A 13,497-nucleotide genomic window follows, 5' to 3' on the forward strand; every position below is an offset into this window, starting at 1 on the left:
TCTTGAACAGTCTGTAGTGAAGGCTCACAGAGAGGGGCTCAGATGTGTCCTGCTAGACTTTGATGGACACAAGAAAGGCCTCATTGGCTTTCAGCACCAGGCCGATGTGGCAGTCAGCTGGGGGTGGGGGTGGAGATTTTGGGGGGTAGCTGGGGATTTTGGCATTCCAAAGGGAAAAATATTTAATATCTTTCCATATCACTCATTAAGGACTGTGTGACAATGTCATGAGCAATCCAAAGGTCTTCATCAGATAAACAGGGCTGCGAAATTCATGGCCAAGGAATGTGGGCTGGAGAGGCACTCCCAGCGCCAGCTGCTACCTGCACAGCCAAGTGCTGTGGCTGGCCAGGAACCAGGGAGACATGCTGAAACTGGGAGCCGCAGCCACCAGCCACAGCCCCGCAGGTCTTAATCCTGAAATGAAAAGTAATTGCTCCTGGCTTAAAGAAGAAAGGAAAACACAATCATTCTTAGCTGAATTATAGATAGCTATTCCCCTTTCCGAACCCCTCTTCCCTCCCCCCCAGAAAAAACCAAAACCAGAAAAACAACCATGCTGAACACATGATTCTGAAAACCCACTTGGCCTTTGAAAATGTGAGAAAATTAAGTGCTTCCTGTCAGTGTTATTCAAATCTATCCAAGAGCACTAACGTAGGAGAGCACGTGACTGCAAATACGTTTTGATTGCTATGATGGAGGAGATGTGTTAGCTCTAAGGCATGAGACCTCATGTGTAACTCACCTGAATCTAACTGTAGATATATGGCTGAAAAGCAGCTCTTTGGCTTTATTTCGAAACCGAGGTTTGATTTTCTGGGCCAAGGCTGTTCGAACTGGCTTCCAGTACAGATGGCATTGCTACTGAGAAATCTGGAGGAAGGGGGAGGGGAAGCCAGTGTGTTAACATTTTCCTGTGGCAGAATTGTCTTCTCTGCAGGAAAAAAAAAAAAAAAAAAAAAAAAAAACTCATAAAAATTCATAAAGGAACAGCTGCAAGTTTAAATTATTGTTACAAGGAACTGAAGATGGTTTTAACCTGCAATCAAATAAGTAATACTTCTATTTTTATTTGTTTGCCTTTCAAGGGGGGAAAGATTGCAAATGCTCAGTTCTATATACAGTCTCCATTTTTTCCATAAGGACCAGGGAACATGGATATCGAGCAAAAACATCAAGAAAAAGAATAGAAATACCTCACCTTTCAAGTTCCAGTTTCTAATTGGTACGTGTTAATTTAGATAGTCTGGAACAGGCTCAAAAAAAACCAGAAGTAATTAAAATAAGTCATATCCCACTGGAACCAAAGCTGCTGGGTTTCCTGTTTGGTTGAGGCAAAATCAAACTCTTTCTACAAATAGCAATTTTATGTAGTTTAATTCAATTCTATAAACCCCCATACGACTATCAGCAACCAATTCTACCCAGGAAGAAAGAAAGCCCACCCTCTGATTCTGCAAGGATTAATGTTATAAAACTGACGAAACACACATGGCTTCTTCAGGAACTAATGTTGAGGACATCTCACAGAAGAGGACGAGGCCTATTTACACACACTGCTCACTGCTTTGTTTTCTGCCTCATTAATCCAAATCAGAAAATTAAAGTGAATGCTACAGCAGAAGTGTTTTGGGCACTACCAGGAGGGTTCAACCAAGAGAACAGAACTGGGGGGCTGACAACCTCATAATTCATTGTAGGTGCAAGTTTTTAAACTATTATATTTATGTTCTTATGTCTCTTCCTCCTTTCTCCATCCCAATCCTTTCCAACACCCCAATACCGGGAAAGAAAGGAGGTTAGGGGGGAGAAGGGGTGGAGTTTTTCTTAGCTGCTTCCTGCTGGTTAGGGTCCACAGGTTCCTTGGGGGGAAGTCCAGTCTTAGTTTCAGAATATCTTTGACTTCTCTTCAAACTGCATCAGCAGCAACCAGAGCAGCAGAGATGGGCACCGCCAGCCTTCTTTCTCGGAGCCCCCTCAACACTCTGGGCTCTGACCTTTATTTCCTTTCAGAGTCCTTAGAATTAAACTATCTTCCACCCTCTCAGAGCATGAATGAGGCAAATACTTTGCTGCTGTGGATAATCTGAATCAGTCCCATAACTTAGACGTGGGACCAAAACAGAAACATGTTCATATCTACAACAATCCATCCCTACAGCTTAGACCAACGAGCAGGTGGAAAGCCAGGCACACACCAATGCGATACACAACTGTCAAGAAGAAGAGCATGTCTGATTACATGCGGGTTGATGCCCCAGGTCCCGCCTCTGAGAAAAAGGTATCAGATGGGTATGATGCTCTTTGGGTGGATGACACCTAAATGAACATTGGTACAAAGTCCCAATTTATTTCTAATATCAGAGATCAGACCTCTACACTTGCCTGATGCGTCTAAAACAAAAAGGGGGAACTGTAGAGAGCTGCAGAATGCCGCGCCTTAAAGATGGAGCTGGTTTCTGCCTTCCACCTTCCCGATGGTGAGTGCTCTCTGTCACAAACAACTCCATATTTGGCTAAGGCTGAGGATCTGGCTTGCTTCCCTGTATGTGGACCTATCTGCATAGCCCAGGAGGCACGCTGGGGTTGGCTACCCAGAGGCTATTTAAGTTGTGGGCTGGCTTTCCCCAGGGTCAGAAGATTGTTCAAGGTTCCTGAATAAACTGCATTGAGAAGAAGAAGAAGAAGAAGAAAAAAAAAAAGAATACGAAGGCCTCCGTGAAATGGGAAATGTCACACAGCCCAGGAGGTAAAGAAACAGTAGCCATGAGCAGTGCAAAGAAGGCACAGAGTGACCAGGAGGCTTGCCCTCTGCGGATGTAGAACACTCAGCCGATGACCCCCGAAGCCAGGATATTTCCAGGCACGAAATATGACGCAGTAAGGGAGGAAAAAAGAAAGAAAGTGAAAATCCCACAGCCGGGTCTCACACACCAACTCTGAGCTCAGAAACGATGCTATTAGGGTGGACTCCAGCTGGCAGTGTGGCTCAGTGGGTAAAGGCACTTGCTGCCAAGCCTTAAGCCTGGGGTTTGATATCTGGGGCCTGTATAATAAAAGAGAGACCTGAGTCTTCCTAGGTCCCCTGATGTTGATACATGCACCTCGGCACATGCATACCCCATATAAAATAAGCTTTAAAACTGTAAAAATAAAAACAAAGCAGATGGTCCCAACTGATGTTTTCACAAGTAGGAGTCACACCGATAAGACTTGAATCTCCACTCTCAAGGTATTCACTTCTCATTGTAGGAAATTCTTAGTCGGAGTTGCTATTCGTACACAATATGGATGTTCGCCCTGTATGTGTGGGCAGGGTACGGGGTATGATCTGAGAACATGGAAAAGCAAAAGAGAAGAGACAAAAGGGCGAATACAACACATTAAACCGAAGTGCACAGTCATCGAAAGCAGATGATTGGTATTTGTGGTGAGGTGATGAATATATTTGAACTCAAATATAACACAGACCTAAGACATTCTCAGATTTCTAAGTCAAAGAGTAAGGCAAGAAAATGTAACAATCAACAAACATAATCTCTCATATGGTGTATTTTAATTCATTAACAGCTCGTGGACCTTGGCAAGTAAATTTCTTTCTGCCAAAGATTTGTTGTTCATTCACTTTACTTTAAGTGTGTGTGTGTGTGTGTGTGTGTGTGTGTGTGTGTGTGTGTGAACTCCACAGAGGTCAGAAGAGGCTGTCAGATCCCCTGGAATGGGAGTTTCTGGTGGCTGTGAGCTGGTGTGTCCATTCTGGGGACTAGACTTAGCCCTGAACAAGAGCAGCAAATGGTCTCAACTGTAAAGTCATTTCTCCAGCCCTTGCTCTGGGCATTTTTTAAATTGCATTTTATTTATTTAACATGGTGGTCAGAAGACAACTTATAGGAGTCTGTTATGATTACAGGGGGGTTGTGGTTACAGATGTGAGTCCAGCATGCGGGTCCCAGGGATTGAACCCAGGCTGTGAGACTCAGTAGTAGGTTCCTTTACTTGCTGAGCCAGAAATTTTGAGTAAAAATTCATTGTTAGTTATTTCTTTTGGATCTCTGATGGCTGAAAATTCTTATATAATTTTCAGTATCTCCCAGAGTCAACTAACTTCCAATTTGCTTTCTAAAATGAAACATTATTATATATTAAGCATTCCTCCTGCAGAGGGATGCGTAATGAGATTAGTTTTGAAGCAGGAATGAGAAAGGACCTCACTATGTAAGCAGGGCTGAATTTAAGTCTACAGAAAGCTTTCTGACTCAGCCTCCTGAGTGCTGTGATTATAGATGTGAGCTGCCACATCCAATTTTCACTTTATGAGACTTTAAAAATACAGCATAAGTAGTTCCAGCTTCCCTGGCTCATTGCCATTGTTGTCCCTCCTCTAAGTTCTTGCTGAACTGTGTCTCCAGTGTGACTTCTAAAGGGGTCTTGAGGATGGAGTATTGAGACCAAAACAGTGATGCCTCTGGAGGCTGGTCTCACCCAACTCAGCGTGAAGGGACTAAACAGACTCCACACAAGGTCTGGTACACAGTGACCAGAGAGGAAACTGAGGAAGTTTTCCAGAACTTCTCCAATAATAACATTTTTTCATTTCTTTAAAACAAAATAGAATGTTCAAAGTAAAGATGGCAAGACTGGTCCTAAGACTTTCTAGTGAGAAGCATGACTGCAGTGTGTACTTTTGATCTCCTAGAGAAGGCAAGAAAGAGGAGTATAAATTTATAAGTTTTTTATATTACACGTGTTGTGATACATTGTTACTAGACTCTACAATGCTAAGGATGCCTTTTTTGATCTCCAGCTCAATCAATTAAAAAGAAAAGAAAAGAAAGGAAAAAAGAAAAGAAAGTTTTCAAAGAATAAAGAATATTCTTTTATTCTTTTAAAATATCCTGGCCATATCCTGAGGCCAACATTTCACAGGCTCCACCCCTTCTCCAGGCTTCCCCTTCCCAGATGTTTCTCAACCCTTGAGGGGTTGGTAGTGATGACTCATCCACAGCTAAGCACTCAGTTGTCTGTACCTCAGCACTTTCCAGGTATGAGTCTCTGCATTAACCAATACACATCCTTCCCCCAAAAAAACTTCTCTGTACAAGCTTGAGAACATCATAAATTTTTGGGTATAAACACAAATAGATATTTTTAAATTTCCAATAAACCCAAAAAGAAGGAAATAAAAAAAAGAAAGAAAACAAAACAACCAGGGGAAAACAAATTACAAAATGGTAGATATAAGCCCAACGTCATAATTAATTAAGTATAATCAAACTAAATACATCAGCTGAAAGGCAGAGATTATGACATTGAGAAATGAGAGAAGAATCAACTTTACAAAGTTCGGGGAAATGTCTTAAGTACAAAGGTTGAAAGTAATACATTAGAAAGAGGTTGTTGAAGAGAAGGCTCAGTAAATAAAGGCACTGGCTACTGTTCTTCCAGAGGAATAGGGTCCAGTTCCCAGCATTCACATGGCAGCACACAACAATCTGAAACTCTAGGTCAAGGGATCTGATGCCATCTTCTGGCTTCTAAGGTTACCAGGCAGGCATGGGGCATACATTATATGTTCAGGCAAAACACTCATACATATGATACAAATAAATAAATAAATTTATTTATTTATCTGGAGGCAGAGGCAGGTGAACCTCTAAGTTCAAGACAAGCCTGGTCTACATAGGGAGTTCAAAGCCAGGGCTAAACAGTGTGTACTGTCTCACAAAACAAAACTAATACCATGAACTTTATTATATCCACAACTTAACAATATCTTCAAGTGATTTCATATGCAAATTTGAAAATCAGTGAGTAGATAGCTTGTTAAGGCATTGGCAATGATCAAAGCTAATATTTCTTGAATGTTGCCATGACACAAGTATGGAAGTCAGAGGACAACCTCCAATAGTTGTTTCTCTTCTGCTTTCCTGTACAATATGGGAGCCAAACTTGGTTGTCAGCTCACAGTGCTTTTACCCACTGAAAAATTATGCCTGTCCCCTCAAACTCCAACGTGGTGCTGAAAGAAAATAAGTGAGGAAGGTGTCTTTAGAGACAAAAATCTTACAATAATACGTGTTCAGAATGTTCTTTCTTTTTAGCTGAAAATATTTTTTGCAAAAAAGAAACCAAGGGGTTGTGAAATGGTTCAACTGGTTAGTGCTTGATCCCTGAGACTCACAATGTAGAAGGGAGCACTGTTTCCTGCAGGTTGTTCTCTGACCTCCAGATTCATGCTGTGGTCCTTGCAACTACACACCCATGTTTGCATGCCCACACACACACACACACACACACACACAAATAAACCAAAGGAAACTAAGCACACCTAGGAACAGTCCTCTGTACCATCCTTGTGAAGCAAGCTGAACACATGAAGAAGCCTATGGCCTGCAATTGTAACTTTATGGCAGGCACTCAATGATCTCGAGCCACAATGCCCAGAGACATGTGTGACAGAGGATACACATGTTCAGTTCCTTGAAGCTCTTCTTGTCATTTGGGAGGATGTAAGTGGCCAAATGCGCTGCTGGCTGTTGCTTGTTTGTCATTCAGTGCTTTCCCACTTGCCAGGGCCCTTGTTGCTTGAGCATGACAATAGGCAATCTCACATGTCAGTGTCTCCCATGGAATTGTCGCTGTTGCTGTGGCCACTGGCCATGGCCATCCACGGGGCCAGGAATCTTCTTCCTGAAGCTTCATCTGCAGCAAAAAGCCTTCACTTCTGAGTTCTTTAAGAGCAGTCTCTGCCTCCCTGCTTCCGAAGGCTCTCTGCAGAGCCATAGAAATTGCCAGAGGGCAGGCATGTTGTCACCACTATCGGTGCCCCTGTCCCCTTGCCCTGGTCCCTTGCATCACAGCTTCTTTGGCCAGATTCCTCACTGTCTACACTATTGATCAGAGAATTGATTCCCCCTGGTGGTGGCTCCAGTTGAACAAAGATTCCTTAAATTGATACAGGTTCACAAAGAACATTTTTATATGTATAAAATCTATCAGTTTTAAGTAAGCAACTAATTATACCAACCAAACAAATAAATGACTTTAAATTAGTTGTTTTGTTTGCTAGGGTTTCCCTGCTTTGAGAAAACTAAAATCTAATGGATTTCATTGTGGAAGCTTCATTATGTGGATGCTTATTATGGACAAAGTTTTCCTATGTGCCAGACAAATGTACCAAGGCCACAAAGTACCAGGACCTAAGACCCAGATCTATCCCCAGTGCATGGAATTCAGGATAGAGACTCTCATTGCAAACCCCAAAGGAAAATCAACCAATTTCTGGTAAGTGATGTGTTGGGTAGAAACAAGTAAAATCAATCGACAGAAAGCGATGGAAGGAAAACACTTGACTGTGAAATGAGAAGTCTCCCAGAGAGTGGCATTTGGCCAAATGGCATGTGAAGATGGGAAAGAACGGTCCAGACCAGGGGTGGGGACAGCAGCACATTAGTCCACTTTGTATCTGTGATGTCATACCTAAGGTTTGTTCAGAGAACAAACAGGCTGACTTGACTTCCAGTGAGGGCCTAACAACAGGAACATGGGTGAGGAAATGGAAGCCAAGGATCAACTCAGGAGTCAACTTGCTTCTGCAATAACTGACTCACTCTCCTGGGAAGCAGGGACTCAGGAGAGTTATCTTACTCTCTCCCAAGGGCACACAGCCAATCTTCTGAGACCTCTCAGTAAGCCCTGCCTCTTAAAAGTTTCACCCTTTTCACTTTGTCACACTGGGGGCCACTCAAACCACATCTAAGCTGCAGCAACTAGTATTGCTGGAGTGCAGTGACCTAGGAAGCACATCCCAGAAGAGGAGGTCAAACAGACACAGCAGTCCAGTGCATCTCATAAGGTGTTTTTAATTTTATTTTTAGAACAGTGGGAAAGACTAGAGGTGAGCAAAGTGTAACACTCCAAGACCCACTATGGGTGGTGAAACCTAAGTCACGATGATGGTTCTGTAACACAAGAAACCAATATGTTTCAGACCACCTACTGCCGAAAGCTCAGCACAGAATAGGGATACTCAAGCCTCTACATAACAAAACTAGATGACAGTGGCTGGTCTTGAGGACCTTTTTAAAAATAATTTAATGGAGATGACAGGTAAAAGTAAAAGGTTTTCAGAGAGCAAAGCATCATTTATGGAATAGGAAGTTGGCAGAGCCCGTAGGATTTTGATAATAGTTTTTGGCTGGAGTGAAGTCCTCTGTGTTATTCTATCCTGAATCACCAAAGAAACAGCCATCATGACCTGTGTCACAGTAACTCAGCCCAGAGCTGCTTGGAGATAAGACTTGGCTGTGCCTCCTCTCCATCCCACGCCAGACCAATAAGCCAGAACCTCCACCAGCATGGAGGAGGCTATTATTCGTTTTAACAATAGCACCCAAATGTTTCTTCTTATCATGACATCTTATTCTTAATGATATAGCTTTTCTTTTTAGATTCCTATACAAGCCACAGCCAAGAGAAAAGGAACACAGCTAAAGGGAAGACAGCACATAGAAAGAGTCAAGTTAAGTGGTGCTTGGGAGATGGACATTTCTGAGCTGAATTTTGGCCACAGAATGCTGAAAATGAGAAAACAAGCCGCTAGAAAAGAAAGACATGAAACAGCCAAAAACAAGAGTCATGGGAGTACAGAGCCCACAGCCCACTGGTCGGACCTGGTGTCATAAGGAGGAGATGGCTTGATTTGGCACGTCTCCACCATTATTTGGTTATTTTAAATGGCTCCATCAGATGTAGAGTACTCATGAATTACTGAATCCAGACCCTTGGACTGATCATGCCCAATATGGTTCAAGAAAGACAGTTCTTGAAACAATACTCTTGTCTTTCTCTCTTGTTAAAAGTATCAGAAAGAACACTGATTTGAGAAAATTTTATTTTTAAAAGTGGCCTGTTACTTATAATATGCAAAGGATCTTTAAAGACCTGAATTTGAATTATAACAAGAGATTTTCTTTTGATTTCCTCATGAATATTACTTTTTAAGATTTCTTTTTAAAAATTATGTACATGTATGTGTCTTTGTGTGTAGGTATGTGTATGTGAGTGCAGATGCCCTTGGAGTCCAGAAGAGGGCGTCCCTTGAGCTGGAGTTACAGGTAGCTGTGAGCTCTGTCAGATGCTCTCATCTGTGAAGCCATCTCTCCAACCCCCTAACAGACAGGCTTAACCATATTTCCAACTGGGTGTTGCAGGTACCATGTCCTAAATTCTACATCATCACATTAACATAGTATGTGTGAAATCCTGGATTTAATCCAAGTACCGCCGCCGCCACCACCCGCTGAAACAAACCAGCAATGTCTCAGAGAATAAAAGGCATAGTTTTCCCTAAATTGTTTAATATGAAACGTTTTAGATGTTTATAAAAACTGTAAAAATAATATTAACATCTACCCAGAGTCCTCATAGATTTAACAATAATTATTATTTTCCACATACTGGCTCAGTATTCTACCTTCTGCTGGGGTTCGCTTTCCGTGGCTCCAGCTATTAACCACCAGACTTTCTCTGAAAATATTAAATGGAAAATTACAGAGCTGCCAATTTGTAAGCTCTAAAGCGCATGCTCTTCTGAGCAGTGAGATAGAACCTTGCATCCCACCCTGTCCCACTGCGTTATTTGGGGTTCTGTAGAGGAACAGAAGCTATGGATTCACATATAACGGATGTTTTATAGAATGTCTTCCATGCAGGATTCCTCTGCAGGATTTTTGTTTTGTTTTGTGTACTTTGATTGCAATTTTTATTTTCTATAACTACTACATATTTGAATTTAGGCATAGGCCTTCGTTATCTTTGGGCTAAATACATTGGACAAGAATATTTCACAAATTATTCTGTGGAATTTATCTGCATCAGCAAGGAAGGCTTCAGTGCAAGGTCACCAGGCTTTGTTGATGCTAATACCGACCACATCTACTGCCACACCACCCTGAACATGGGTCCCATCGACTACCGATCAGACGGTGAGAAGGCAATTGCCAGGACTCTCTCTGTACTCTTTGCCACAGGAGAGTGGCTGGGGCTACCCCCGTAACAGTGACTACCCCATGGTGCTTTACTGAGTCAGCGGTGTCATGGGAGCTTGGGATGTGATGACTTCCAAATGTCATTTCCCTCGTTCTCTAGGAACAGATGTTCCGTTCTTTTCCTACGTGGTGGCCCCTCAGCTTATGTGTGACCTGTGTTCTAATCTTATCTTGTTTTGTAAAAATCTTTTAAATTTGTGTGTACAGGTATGGCTGTGCATGTGTGGTAACCTGTCAAATCCCCTGGAGCTGGAGTTACAGGCAGTTGAGAGTCATCATGTGTTCTGGGAACAGCACTTGGGTCTTCTCCAAATGCAGCAAGTGCTCTCAGCCACTGAGCCGTCTCTCCAGCCCTAATCTCTTTTTGTAAGGATATTTGTATTATTTGATTAGTAGTCATCTCTATAACCCCATTTCACCTTACTAACCACTTCAGAGGCTCTGTGTCCAAGTGGGGTCACATTCTTATGTACTGCAAGTTAGAACTTCAGCATGTGACATTAGGGATATGGTGAGCACAGCTCAGCCTAACACAGGGGGTGGGAAGAGGCTATATGATAAGGTTGCATGTCTGAGAAAATCAGCAAGGCTCTATGGCTGGGTCTCGTTTCTAGGTGGATGACTTCAATGGGGTTACTACTCCACAACAGCCTGAGCATGCCTGAGTCACATGTTCATCCACCTTGTCACGGCCCGTGATGAATATACACAGAGAAGATTGGAGACACTGGACCACATCCACCCTGTGTCTACCAACAGTTCTTTCTCTAGGCGTTGGACTTGAGTCACTATTCTTACCTTGCTCTGTCAGGGGGTGGCACCTAATTACTGCCATTTGGTTCTTCTTCTTTTTTTTTCCAGGACAATTAGCCCTATGCCAACTGACTCATTTGATATCACCGTTAACTGTCAGAATGACATGGGAGTGGCAGTGAGTCTATCTTACTACATTGATGAGGGAGAAATCAAATTTTGTTAAGGGCCTAGGAGGCTGGCACCCTCCTGATGGGGAAAACACAGGCTGGGACTGGTGAAATGACTGGCAGAGGGACTCACCCTGGCTTAAGGACCAGGCTGGGCTCACTCTCCGTGCTCCCCATCCCAATGGTCTTTCTATTTCACAACTAAGTAGCTCTAGGCTTCATTTTTCTGATTAAAAATGTTCCTGGAAATACTGCTTACAAATAACTTGAAATGCCAAGGAACATTACAGCACAGTGGTGAAGAGGACAGACTGGTCAAGCCAGCCAGGGTCTGAATCCCAGTGGCATCATTTTACTGTTAAATGCTTGTCTCTTGTCACATTTATTTAAAAGAAATTAAGTATTTTTTCAGTGGTGAAATATAAGTAGCAGCAGTGCCTACCTCACAGAATGAGCCTGAGAACTTAAACAAGGGAAAATATTGTTGCAAATATCAACAGTGTTACACCATAAGTGTTCCATGAACAAGAAGTTTTACTACTCATCATAATAACCTCAAACTTGGCAGAATTCAAATTTCCATTCTGATCTCTTAAGTAAAACAAAACAAAATTAGATAGCAAACAACTATATTAATGAGACATCTTTCCATTTCACAGCAAAGAGGACAATTATTATTAGTCTAGCCAGTTGTGAACAAGGACAAAAACAACATAGCAAAGCAGTCAAAGGGTTTCACACTTTCACTGATTAAAAATCACAGCCTAAGGCAAAAATACAGATCCCCAAGGCAGTATACAAGAAGCGTGGGATATCTGCAGAAAATGAAAAGATGCTATCAAGTCTACAAGCTCTGACAAAGCACAGTGCTATACAGAGATGTGAGACCCTTTCCAGCCAAGGTGGTTGTAAGGCAGAGAGGGAAGCTCTTCCTGCTTCAGAGCTGACTCCAAGCAAGGGCTAAGAGGGCCACACTAGATGGTGTCCACAGCCATGCAGACAAACACAGCCATCTTCCCATGTCCCAAGATGCAGTGGCTTTTGAGGTAAGCCTTACATCCTAAAGCTTACCCTTAAGAAAGTCTTGACCACAGTTCTGTTAAGAGCCCTCTGACCAGCCATGAAGACTACAAAAGGCAAGAAGTACTGTGTCCATCTGAGAAGTGCCGAGGCAATTACACAGCCACGGTCAGTATCCTGGTTGGTCCTGGTGAAGAGAAAGTTTATGTTCAGTATAAAGGAGGCATCATCAACTTTATTCAGATCATCTAAACTGAAATACTAGCAAATTGTAATTAAAACTTTTTTTTTAACCACTGAGAGATAAAGAATGAAAAAGAGAGGAGAGAGAAATTTCCAAGTGAAAGAATGAAGAGTCTCAAAGAAAGTCAAAATTATATCCAGTAAGAGGACCTCCATTAAATCCCAGCTAGCCCCTGGGCCCTGGTGCCTGAGCTAGGTGCTGTGGTAACTGTATTTATTCAGGCCTTTCTCTGGCAGTTGGGTTCCCAGGTCCTCCTGGAAATGGTGCACGTGGGGAACTCCTGCTTTGGTCAAAATGAACAGTCCTTTGGATGGACATATAACATGAATGAGCCTTACTCAAAAGACTAGCACACACCAGACAAAAAGCATAAAGAAATGAATTTACCCATGATGCAGAGAGAACAGGGCTATCCTTACAAGGGTGTGTAGCCACCTGCAGACTCTCTAGCTAAAGAGGAGAAAAGCACCTCTTGCCTGTGGTCATTTCAGTCCGCTGCTCTGCTGACCTGGATCTCAGTGAGCTGTATTCATCTGCATGTCTGCTGGTCCTTCTCTTCCAGCTTCAGCTTGCTTGTAAGAGCTGCACTGGGAAAGCTTTGCAAAGAGATTGGACGGTAATTATTCTAAGAACTGATTAATGTGCATAACCTTTGACTCAATGATTTATTTTATTTTTTTTAAATTTCTGTAGAGAATTTCTAAGATGTATGAAAATATACATATTAGGAAATCTGTCCTGCCTTTTGGAATTATGTAAATTAAAAGCAGCCTAAATGACCATTGACATGACATTAATGTAATTAAATAGATGACAGTTATATGTGTACCTTAAAACTGAGCTAAGTCTGAGGTCCCATTTCTCTCCAACCTATTAGTTATGGCCACGCGTATGCATTTCCATTGCTTCCATAACAAATTGCTTCAATTTTATAGGTGTAAAGCAACATAAACTAATTATCCTAGACATCCACTATTGCCAGAAATCAGTGTGTGGGTGGAGTGACACTCCTCATACAGTCTAAGAGAGATGTCATCCACACCTTTTAGCTTTGACAGAGCTCAGTTCTACATGGCTGAGGACTCTGCTTGCTGACTGTTGGCTGAAGGCTACCCTTGGCTCCTGGAGTTCCTGTACTGGTCCTGCATGCAAACCTCCACATTTCCAAACAGCAATGCTACCCTCTCTGTCGTGGTACTTATGCTGAAGCACCACTCTCTAAACCGATGGGGAAAGATTTCACCTTTAGGTTAGATTG

The 13,497-nt window shown here is 42.4% G+C and overlaps 1 long non-coding RNA gene across 1 annotated transcript in view; it reads right to left on the minus strand.

Annotated features, from left to right (window-relative positions):
* Window positions 1–594: 594 nt before the first annotated feature.
* LOC132656867 (uncharacterized) overlaps window positions 595–13,497 on the minus strand; it is a 70,707-nt gene continuing 57,804 nt past the window's right edge. The window contains exons 4-6 of the long non-coding RNA XR_009594649.1: window positions 12,748–12,835; window positions 12,047–12,182; window positions 595–937 (exon numbers count right to left, since the gene is read on the minus strand). This is a non-coding gene — a long non-coding RNA (uncharacterized LOC132656867). The remainder of the gene's footprint in view (window positions 938–12,046; window positions 12,183–12,747; window positions 12,836–13,497) is intronic.

Source organism: Meriones unguiculatus, chromosome 10, assembly GCF_030254825.1.
Source record: "Meriones unguiculatus strain TT.TT164.6M chromosome 10, Bangor_MerUng_6.1, whole genome shotgun sequence".
NCBI lineage: Eukaryota > Metazoa > Chordata > Mammalia > Rodentia > Muridae > Meriones > Meriones unguiculatus.